Source organism: Dunckerocampus dactyliophorus, chromosome 20 (genome assembly GCF_027744805.1).
Source record: "Dunckerocampus dactyliophorus isolate RoL2022-P2 chromosome 20, RoL_Ddac_1.1, whole genome shotgun sequence".
NCBI classification, from domain to species: Eukaryota; Metazoa; Chordata; class Actinopteri; order Syngnathiformes; family Syngnathidae; genus Dunckerocampus; species Dunckerocampus dactyliophorus.
Window position 1 is genome coordinate 17,637,123 of NC_072838.1, and position 12,286 is coordinate 17,649,408.

Consider the following 12,286-nt stretch of genomic DNA (forward strand, 5'->3'; position numbering starts at 1 on the left):
CCCACCCCTGGATTAGATACATACGGTATACTGTACATAATGTGTTTGTGTCGTACTTACAAATGGTGTAGCTACATAACACGTCTTGTCAAAGCGTCTTCCTGCTGGATCCACAGCTGCAGATAGCGCCATCAAACCACTTTCTATTTAAGTTACCAAATTATTTACATTTTAGGGCCGCGGGTGGCCGTGTGGTTAGCATGTCTGCCTCACAGTCAGGTCCAAATGTCTTAGCTTTCCAGTGCAGAAATTCAGCGGGAAGCCCTGCGCCGGCGCATCACGTGAGCACGTCATGTTTGAATAAACAAACAATGATGCTTAGCGACGTTTCATTGACAAACAACAACGATTTTTCCTCCCGCCTCCTTTTAAAGCTGTTGACTTCATTGAGCCGAACATCTTCATAAATCCGCCGACACGCTGTTGTATCACATGCATTGTTTAGGTGACATGAGTATGTTGTCACGGTGTCACAATGCATACACGTTTCAAACAAGGAGCTAAGGCGCGTGTTTGCGGACGTGACAGATTGTTGTTGAATATGGAAATGATGCCGAGCGCCATCCTCGGACGGATGTCGGAGCGCGTCTCCGCCGCCGCCGCTGCTGCTTTGTTGCTTTGATCATGTTCACCGTCGAATGCACAACCTGCCTGGAGGAGTGTGTGCGTGTGTGTGTGTAAACAACTACGTACAGATTGCTGCATTCCTGCAAACTTGACTTTATTCGTGTCGGCAATGCAGACTTGCAGTGCGCCGCTCCTTCTAAACCTACGCATCCATCACACACAAAAATAAGAAATATTTATTTTTTTAAATCTCACAGATGCCAGACCTTTGACCTTAACTGCGCCTACAAAAATCACTCTTGCTTGCTTTGACACTGAATTAATCCCTTCAAGGAAAAGTGCACTTTATTTTTAATTTTGCCCATCAGCCACAATCCTTACGTGAGACATCAACACACGTCTTTCTCTTTTCTGTGCATTCTAAAGATATAAAAACAGCTAAAAAGAGGCAGCTAAGGGGACATGCCTATTCAGCGTAGAAAGCCCGCTATTAAAACACCCCCAACAAGGTTTTATGGTGTTATATCCATGTTGTGAGCTTGCAGTAACATTCATGAGGCACATTCACGATAACATGTATCACTTACACTATTTTGCCGTATTTTGATCATTTAAGCATTAGCAGAACTTCTTTCCTGGGTGCATTGATTTCACAATGCTAGCCCGTGTGATGTGGCCAGGTGTCACTACGCCAGTAACTTCTTTGGTGCTAGCTGCTACAATAACAATGTGGCTGTAGCTTGGTTATTATGCAGGTCACATTAAGTAGTAAATGGAGCGTTGTTGGCGCTTTTTGGAGGTTTTTTTCAGAAGGCTTTTTAGGTGCGGCCCATTACGTGCATTCTTTTTTTATCTGTTTTTATAACTTTAGAATGCACAGAAAATAGAAAGACGTGTGTTCATGTCTCAAAGATTGTGGATGATGGGCGAAAATGTTTAAAAAGAGCAGTTTTCCTTTCAAGTTCAAGCAAGGAAAAGTCACATGACTGTATTTGTTTCTACTCCTGAACCGCTGCACACAAAAGGGTGAAAAATGTGTTAAAACATGCACACCTACTGTGTTGCCTGTGCTGTTGTTTTTCAAACTACTACCCCACACGGTGGCGCTGTTACTAAACACCATATCTTTTCTCACACAGCTCGACAAAACACCCACTGAAACTTTAGAATGCTTAGCCTACAGCTGTCAAACTCCAAGCCCAGGCGCCAGATTCGGCCCGCCACATTTTTTTGGCTTCTGAGCCGATTTTTTTTTTTCTTGTCTTGCTGATCTGATCTGATCCGGTGCCAATCTTTTTTTTTTGTTGTTTGTTTGTTTGAATAATAATGAAATAATAATGATAATGAGCTTTTGTTACAAACAAACAATATGCTTATGAAAACAGCCCTTGAAAGCATTAAACATAATGCAATCAAAGTATTGCTGAAGTGACTTTTTGAAGTGACCAACAATATTTTTTGGCTTTTGTAACAAACATCTGTGAGTCAGGTCCCTAATCCAATAAAAGATCCATTAAAAGATCAAATTGGAAAAAATGGACCTGCAAAATACTTCTAGGTAGTGTAATGTCTATAGATCAATTGGTGGTGTGATTGAGAATAAGATTTTTTTTTTTTAACAAATTCTCTTAGGGCCTTATCAAATCCGTTTTATGTTTTCCCAAATTCCGTTTTCTCTTTTCATTTTTTAGAATTCAGTTTTTTTCCTTTTCCCCTTGTTTTACCAGCATAGAGTGTGTGCTGTTTGGGTTAGTGAATAAAATGCAAAAATCCTTCCTTATTGATGCAATACATCATTGGCCCCTTTTGCCCAGTATACAGCAGCCTAGCTAACGTTTCTAATGGGATGTCAGCTTCAGCACATTTTGCTACAAAATCTTCAACAAGCTGTAATAAAGATGGAGTCACTGACATTCCAATCGCGTTATTAATGTGAGATATTTCAATGACACCCTTATTTTGTTTACACAATTACAACAATGACAAATGTGACAAAGGGCGATCTTATTTTGAAAGCCGGAATGTGTTGTGTGTGTTGAGAATGGCCTCTCGTCTTTTTTCGACCCTGCACGTCATCAGTGGGAAATGTAAAATGTTCCTTACGTTAAAGCAGTAACACACAACACAGTCAAAATATACTCATCCAGCCTGACTCGTGCACACAGCTGCACTAGCATGCCCTTTCAACATGTTTAGTAGTTTGTAAGGTCCCTGTTATCAACCAGCGGTTAGAGCGGCACTTCCCGTGCGAATCACGGTGCACCTTTATGGGGGACTAAGAAGCACGTGTGTAAAATTTCAGCAAGATTGGTCAAAAAACATGTCCGCCATCAAGCAAAACATCTGACTTGGTGCTAAAGCTCTGTGTAGTCCTGGCCACCGTGCTGCAGTTCAGTTTCAGGGTGTTGGCAGTCTTCTTATAGCCTGTAACGTCTTTATGCAGAGCAACGTTTCCTTGTTTTCACAACCTCCGACAGTTCTTTGCCATGAGGTGCCATGTTGAACTTCCAGTGACCAGTATGAGAGCGTGGGAGAGCGATAACACCAAATTTAACACACCTGCTCCCCATTCACACCTCTTTAAACTAATGTGTGGCTAATTGGGCCCATTTAGGACAGTGTAAGTTAGGCGTGTACTCACTTGTGTTGCTGGCGATTTAGACGTGAGTGGTTGTGGGTTGAGTTTTGTTTAGAGGAAACGGTACGTTTACACTGTTATCCAAGCTGTACACAGACTACTTTACTTTGCATCAAAGTGTCCCTTGTTTAGTGTTGCCCTATGAGAAGATGTAATGAAGTATTTGCGGACATGTGCGAAGAGCAGAAGGTCCTTTAAGACAAACAACCAAGTAGCCAGGTGCAACATCTTCAGACTGTATCACGTCTAACGCTCGCTCGCTTTAGCATGCAGGAGCTGTGGTGCCGTCCCCCCCACCCCCTCCCACCAGTGCCATGGATCAAAGTGACACTTGGTCAGCATCAGCACATTATGAACTATGGCCACCTGCCACAGCAGACACATTGTTCCCTCAGTCTCTACTAATGTGAGGAATATAGGGGACGGGCACACGCAAGGCTGCTGACAGCTTATTCTCTTTTATCGTCTGTCTGTGTGTGTGTGTGTGTGTGTGTGTGTGTGTGTGTGTCAGCACTAGCTATTGGTTTTGTACATTGCCCATGCATCACCTGGATAGAGTACAATAACGGTAGGGAGGGGGCATGATAAACCAATTACTGGAGTTAAGAATTCCGTCAGTCTTGTGCAATTTGAGCTAAATTGTGTCTTGGCGCCAAAGTGGAATCACTACTTGTTAGCAACCTGCACAGACAGCCATCCAGACAGTAAATAACCTTAATAACCAAGATTAGAATAAATCCACTCATCCCTCGCAATGTTGCGGTTCGATTATCGCTGCCTCACTATATCACGCTTTTCCAGAAATCATCCATCCATCCATTTTCTCTGATGCTTAATCCTCATTGGGGTTGCGGGGGTATTCTGGAGCCTATCCCAGCTGACTTTGGGAGAAAGGCGGTGTACACCCTGGACTGGTGGCCAGCCAATGGCAGGGCACATATAGACAAACCACCATTCATACAGTCGCCAGTTAACCTAACATGCATGGTTTTGGAATGTGGGAGAAACCAGAGTATTAAAGTAAGTATTATTAGTATTAAGTATAGTAAGTATTAAGCAAAGTGTTAAAGAAAAAAAAAGATTTTTTTTAAAGTTGGAATATTATGAGAAACAAACAAAATAAAGTTGTAATTCTTGGAAAATGAAGTTAAGGGAAAGTTATATTATAGGAATAAAGTCATAATTTTCCGTTACAGAGATTATTTCAGGAGAAAGTTTAAGTACACTTTTCTCAGACAAGCATTAACATTTTCTCACATTACTCTGTTTAAACACTCAAAGTTCAAACCTTCATTGGAATTTTAATGATCAACCTGCAAGGTTGGGACACAAGAAATGATTAAAGGGATGTTTGGGATTTTTTGACATAAAGTTGTATGACATCCCCATCAACAGTGTGGTCCACCAACAGCGACTCACCCCCCCACTGGGCCTCCTAAATCCAGTTTTGGTCGGATTTGATGAAGAATGTCGTTCCAGGTAGTCGCTGGGGTTTCACAAGTAAGGAGTTTGGCTTCTGAAAACAGAATGCGTTCAAAAGATAAAATGCATTTGCGTCACAAAACCGCCTTCTCGAACAAATCAGACCTCACAAATCGCTCTGTTATATTTGTCCCCCGCCTTATCCCTGCTCACTGTCGCCTGTCCATTTGTGTATATGTGACGAAGATGCTCGTGTCTTCGTCTGCTGTGGAACACACACGTAAACAAGATGGCTGCGGTGCTCCGTCGCGGAAGTAGATGCGAGCGGGATGTCATATAACTTCATGTCAAAAAATCACAACTATCCCTTCAAGTGACTCACGCGTATTTCACTCCTCTGGCCGTGCCCTTTCGTCCTGGTGCCGTTCCGCTGCACTGCAGCGTTTTTGTATCCTTGTTAAAACATATTGTTGCAGTCCTTCTCCTCGAACCAAAGATTAATTTATTACGTAATGGCGCCTTACGGCCGTGTAACTTCTGCACGTCCAGAGGTCCAACCTTTTGTGCGATGGTTAGCATCCTCCTCTGCCTTTTGGGTGAAGAACGTTTCGTCGACATTGTGGGTTTTGTCGGGGAGAAACTTGCAGACATACAAAGACTGCAAGCTAGCAAGCAAGTAAGCTAGCGATGACACAGGAGTCACGGCAGGACGGCACTAAGGAGGTTGATTGGCAATGGTCTACAGCCAATCAGGACGCAGAAGACAAGAGTGGAAAGAGAGACACTCAACTTCCCACAATGCAATTCTTCTTAAAGGGCCAGGCTCGGCCTATAACAGCGTTCATACGTGGGGAAAAAAAGAAAAGCACTAAAATTGCACTGTAACAAATCTGCGAAACTGCGAGTCTGCGAAGAAAAAGAGCCAAAACGAAGTTTTGCATATCACAAAGCTCAGATGCAGTTTTTTCTTGAAATATCTCAAACTTCTTAGCATATCTACGTGTGTTGCTTTACAAAATACCAAAGTGCAAAGTCGCATCCTTTCATTTTTCACTATGTGGCCCTCGCTGGAAAAGGTTTGGACACCCGCTGGTGTCGATGATGCTTCAAAGACAAACACGTGTGACATTAGCAGGTAAAAAGTGTCCCAGAAAGCAATTAACACGTGAAATGGAGCAAAAATGATGCGTGCAGAGGATGTCACACATGTCACTTAACCAGATGATTTCATTATTTTGTATTTTCTGTAAACAGACAGCGTGCCCGCCCCCTAGAGCTGAATGTGTGTCCCCCACACCCACCCCCCAGCACCACTGTGCACACGAAGGTGAGCTTTATTTAAAGTCATTTTTTGAACACAATGTGAACTTTTCATCCTGTCACCTGGTGATAATAAAATAAATTCTAACATTGAAAACGGAGCGCAGTCTCCCCGCATCAGGAATTAATTCTGCAACTGCGCTTCCTTAATGGTAGCGCAGCTCCAAAGTTCACGCCGCATGAACACCTTAATATGCATGGCCTTCACCTTTTTATGGGCTCGTAAAAAGTGTTGAGTTGTGCCTAATTCTTTTATAATGCGGTGCATATGATAATTTATTAAGAGCGGCGGTGTATGTTAATGAGGGGGGGCTATGTGGGCAAGCTTAAAAAAAAAAAGCAAGAAAGAAAGGTGGACATCAAAAGGTCAATAATATTGTTTAATGCCGCTTTGATGATTTGCATGTTTTTCCATATATTTTAGCCAATAAAAGGTTATTCATCTGCTGCTGCGGCACTGAATGAGTGTGCGTATTTCACAATAAAATGTTGGCGTTCACCCACGCTTTCAGAATAGGTGTACCTAATGGAGTGTCCAGTGAGTGTATAAGCTATTTATAACACCCGTGCATGATGATGTTTAGGTCAAAATACAACAGCGATGCATCTAATTGTCGACAGCTCTTGTTCAAATTCATGTAATCAAGTTATTATTCAAAGACGTGTGCTTAAAATGTGCATATTTTCCACGTGTGTGACCTTCCTGGTGCTGGAAGGAAGAGGAGGAAGGAGGCTGCCTTGATGAAGTCCACCGGGCAGTGCAGGACGTCCCCAGCCTGGGGCAGCGCCCATCATCCCCCACCCCCCATGACAAGCATCAGCCTGGTAAGGTCGCCACCCTACACACTGTCACAAAAGTGTTGTCTATTTTCCAACTTGTGACTTTTTTCTCCAAAGAAAAAGCTCTGTAGAAAGGGGACATTATCATCCCAGTAAATGTTCATCTCGATTAACGTCCTGGAGGTGTCCCAATACTTTTGCCCTCATAGTGTAGCTCTCAGGCCCAACGTCCTCATCAGCTTCACACTTCTCCTGTTTATTTGGTCGCCATTAGGACACACGTATAGGAATATGCTGACGTTAGCGTGCTGATGCGGCACGCCCACATCCGTCCGCCGTCGATATTTCAGCTGACGCCGCTGAAGACGTGGCGGGATTCGCTGAGCTCGGGAGATCTTCACAGCTGTCGCAAAACATCGTTGTCAGTCAACATTTGTTTGAATGGCATCAATGGAACACAACCAAAACTCAACAGCGTCCACATTAGAAAGCATCCTGCTGTATCATAATGATATTATATTGATGATGATGATGATGACGTCAATATTGTCATCATCATTGATCATTAATGATCATCGTCATATAGAATTCATCTTATTTAGGGCCAATAAAAAATGAGCTGTGGGTATCATCGATGATACCTGGGGAAAGTATCCGTCAAAAGTATCTTGGTGTGTCTCATCGGGTCAGAAGAAGAAGATTCAGAATCATTGATGATGATATCAATATTGTAATTTTAATCATCAGCATCATCATCAATATAATACCAATATCATATTGATATCATTGTCATTGATGATATCAATATTGTCATAATCATCATTCATATCGTCATCATCAATGTCATATCAATTTATTGATATCATCATCGTCAATATAGGTATTAGCATCATCAAAGATATCGATATCATCTATATCTCTTCTTTATGATGATGTCAATATTGTCATCGTAATCGTCCTCCTCTTCCTCCTGCTGTCACTTCCTGTCCTCCTCCAGTCTGCCCGCTACTAAGTTGGCCTAGCCACCGCAGGAAGTACGCTGTCCAGAAAGAAGCAACAGGAAACGCTACCCTGTGAGTCTGTAATCTTTTTTATGTCTAATATGTCTTATTTTCTCTGAGCATGTCTACTGTATTGCGTAATACAAATGTCAAGGTGACTCTAGGGGTGTTAGTTCATGTCTGGAGAGCTCTGATAATGTGAAAAAACGAAGATTGCAAACAGGTTTTCTACAAAAATATTCCATTTATTAATATTAAATCCTGCAATCACTTATCGCAGTCGAGTCTGGAAGCAGTTAACCGCCATAAACAAGGAACGACTGTAATCCAATTAGTTAGTATTACAAATGTGACGTGTGGTGCGTTATTACTGTAGCGTCCCTGTACAGTCTCAGAGTCTGACGCTTTAAAAAAAAAACTTTATTCACACCATAACACGTCAACAACAGCAGTGCTCAGTTTCCAACATCTCCAACTTGCACAACGTCCCTGCGTCCTGCTTGTGTTGCCATGTTGCTGTTCAGAGTGCCGCTGTTGGTGAAAGCAGTGACTGAATCCAGCACCGCTGTTGGTGTGTTAAGGTCAGCAATGAAGTTTAAAAGGGCCGTCAGGCTCTGTGTGCGCCTTATCGACGTTACTTGCGCAATATCACCTTCAAGCACTTGTTGCAGGCGGCTGAGTCTGCTTTTTTTTTATCACCAACATTTTTTCGGTCCATTTACTCCCGTTTATGTTGGCATCGGTGCCGTTTCGGCCTGTGTCCCTAGTTTTCAGGCCGTGTCCACACACAAGTACACAGACACTGAATGTTTTGTAGCCTTTCGTCCACATGTAAACAGGGCTTTTTGATTTGTGTGTACAAATGGCAGCCAAAAAAAGAGAAACTATACTATACAATAACGTTAACTACTGTTTGCAGTGCTGATCCCGCCCCCTCCAGCCTCACCAGGCATATTCTCCCCATCAGTTGCTGTTCTGTCAACCTTAACAGCTGTCATGTTGTGTTCAATGACACGTGCTTCAAACCACGCTTCACTCCAGAGGATAACAAGTTAATCTAATTACTCTAATCAACAAAAACCCTCGCTAAAACGCCGCTTCTTAAATAGCAAATTATTTTTTAAAGATCAATTTAAGTCTATTTTTGGTCTTGGTGAATTTTTGTGCGGATATGACAGCTCTCAGAATGCGAGCGAGCGTCAACGGGTGCGCTGACAGTCAGTTGTGACAGTTGAAAAGTGTTGTTGAAGAGGCGCCCGGCGCGGACACTCCAGGCAGCCAGACGAAAGATTTGCGGGCTGTGATGTGCGCGTGTCAAACGACTTATCTCGCTAAGCGCAACGTCGGCTGGCACGCCACCATTGGAAACTTCAAACGGCGGCGAGCCTTCAAATGCGTCAAAGTAAAAAAACGGACGGACCGTGGCGCTTGAACACATCAGTCATGTAGCCGGCAGCGCAATGAGCGAGATGTCATGTGCACTCAACAGAAGACACTTTAAGACACTTCTTCATGACGCTTTCAATTTGGACTGATTGGACAGGATAACGTCGGGGGTTTTTTGTTTTGTTTTTACTTAGATGTGCGCTCGCGTATCGAAATCATCCAAATCTCAACCAATTACTGCTTTCATTCCTGACGACAATTGGCAGCAGACGTGACGATGATGCAAGTGTTCATATTTGAAGAGCAGAGCAGCCAAAACAACAACATGATGAAATGATAGTTTACTCTGTGCCCAACACGTTTGTCCTCTTGTAAGAGATGAGCCTGAAGAGCGCTTGAATGCAACACAGCTCACAGGAGAAAACAAGCAAAATCATAACAGCACACACACACACACACACACACACACGGTGCTTTCATTAGTTTGTAACCTCCCTTATACACACACACACTTGCAAAACACACACACGCACTGACATATAGCACGCACACACACTTGTAGATACACTATGTACAGACAGCTCAACACACACACACACACACAAATGACAAACACACACCGGTGCACATATACCTACACGCGGTGTGCAGATAGGTGCACACATACACGTTTAGGTGTGCACACACACATACTGTATATACAGTATATACACGTAGGTGCAAGCATACAGGCTCTGTATACAGTATGTGCATATACACATGTGGTACACACACACAAGTACACACAGGTGCATGCATGCAGGTGCTCACTCATACATGTTTAGGTGCACACACATACAAATACAGGTGCAGACATACAGGCGCTGCATATGTACATATCCACAGCGCGCGCACACACACACACACACACACACACACACACACACACACACACACTGACATGCATGCTAATGCAGACAGGTGTGCAAACATACAAACACACACAGGTGCACAGATACATACAGGTATGGTACATGTACATATACACATGTAGGTACGCACACAGGTGCACACATGCACACACATCCATAAATACAGTAGTTGTCCACACACACACACACCTACACACTAATACAGACACACACACACACACACACACACACACACACACTGTATATTTGTAGATGTATAGATGCACTCACTCATAGGTACATACATAGTGAGAAGCGCACACAAAAGTGCACAGGTAGACAGACACACACTAGTAGCACACATCTACTGTACATGTGCACAAACACACAAGCACAAACTCACACAGTTAAGGGAGCAGACACACGTATTAGTCAAAAGTGTGGACACGCACAAATTGTCGTACTGTAGGATGAGAAGGTGTGTCTCAGCTTTTGAGTAGTGCCGTACGTGCACACGCAGGTACACACGAACGTGCACAGCCACCGACACATGAAGGCAGACAGATGTACACATGCGTGCTACAAAAACACACACACCCCAATGCACAAATACAGATCCATACAGTGTGCAGCACTCTCTCCCACACACACACACACACACACACTCGAAGAAACGGAGTCAGTTTCAAGTGTTGTGCAGGTTTTTTTTGTAGCACTAATTGGATCATGTCTGTTCTCAACATAAACAGAAAAATATTGTAAATGGTACCCAATTAAACCACTGGATATACAGTATGTGTGTGTGCATTTTAGTGACAAAACCCTCCAGCCATAGAGTGCACGTACTGTATCTATTCCTCCCCAAATCCTTTTCTCTAATTGCTTTTCCCTGTGCAGTGCGTGCACACTATTGCTGTTTTTGAGGAGCATTCCCTCCACGTTGATGTCTTCTCTGTGAAATAGGACTTGTCATGAAAAGACCTGCCAATTTGTGCGCCTTTGTGCTCCTAACATTTCTCACACCCCACCCCCTCCCCTCGACCACATGTGACAGGATGTTTATGGTGCGTTGTTTGCGGTGCTGATCATCACTGTCATGGCTGCTTCCATTACAACAGCGCTGCTGATGGATGGCAGCCTCTCACGCCGGCATCCTTGACCACCAGAGGGGGGCAGCGTGGGTGGGCCTGTATAACACTTACAATGAGTGGAGCATGTTTTTACACAAGCTTTTTCGACTATATTTACCTAAAAATGCTCCTAAAACCACTTTGGAAGTGCACTATACGATCAAAACGATTTGGACACGTGCCCATGACACAGACAGGAAGTGAAAATATGGACTTCCTTTGGGGCTTCCACACTTTTGTAAGAACCTCTAAGATTTAGTTGGCATTTTGGTCCAATCCTCCGGTCGGATGTTACTCATTAGAGATCGACAGATATGGGTTTTTCAGGTGCGATACCAGAACCGATTATAAGTAGTTGAGGAGGCCGATAACTGATATCTGGAGCCAATATTCATTTGCACAAAAAGTGTCAAAATGTTCCAAACACTTGCATGTTTACTTAGCCAAACAAATAGAAAAATAGCTCCAGAAGAGCATGGAGTTCCTAGACTCAGAAGCATCTCTTAGAAGTTGAATACAAACTGAAATAAATAGCTCCCTAAAATATTTCCACAGAAAATAAAGTAACATTTATATACTTTATGCAGGATGTTTAGAGCAGGCAAGCTAATGTTATGCTAAATGCTGGTCAGCCTTCATCTTAGCCTTCTTCCCTGCAACAAAGCAAGACTGAATTGAATGTCTTACTCTCTCACAACCACACACACACAGGCTTCTACAGTTTCCACGTTGATATCAGCAACAGCATTGTTTCAAGTCGTTCACAGACATATTGGGTGGTATTACGAGCTAGCAAAGCTGCCGCTTGGGTGTTATGTTATTGTAGTAGACGTGAGTTTTTCATGTGACTTTCACACAAACACACACTATTCTCCACATGACATACATTCTTCCCATTGCTAACACATAGTCTACCAACTAATGTTATGGTAAGCTAACCAGCCTCCACCTTGGCGTGCTTCCCTCCAACGAAACAAGTGAATTGAGTTCTTTACGCACTCTCTCTCCATCACACACATGCCTTTACTACTGTTGACATTATCAGCAGCCTTCTTTCAAGTAATTCACAGACACGTCGGGAAGTACTACGAGCTAGCAGAGCTGCCGCTAATGTTTACTCGGCTCTTGCGTTATTCTGCTGCTCACTGTAAC

General features: G+C 43.1%; 1 protein-coding gene across 4 annotated transcripts in view; it reads left to right on the plus strand.

Moving 5' to 3' along the window:
• LOC129172790 (teashirt homolog 1-like) overlaps positions 1–12,286 on the plus strand; it is a 150,397-nt gene that overhangs the window by 100,175 nt on the left and 37,936 nt on the right. For 2 of the 4 annotated variants that reach the window (XM_054762841.1, XM_054762839.1), the window contains 3 exons: positions 5,882–5,954; positions 6,664–6,772; positions 7,725–7,800. The gene's annotated coding sequence lies outside the window, so the exon portion shown is untranslated. The remainder of the gene's footprint in view (positions 1–5,881; positions 5,955–6,663; positions 6,773–7,724; positions 7,801–12,286) is intronic. The other 2 variants (XM_054762840.1, XM_054762843.1) reach the window with 2 other exon arrangements.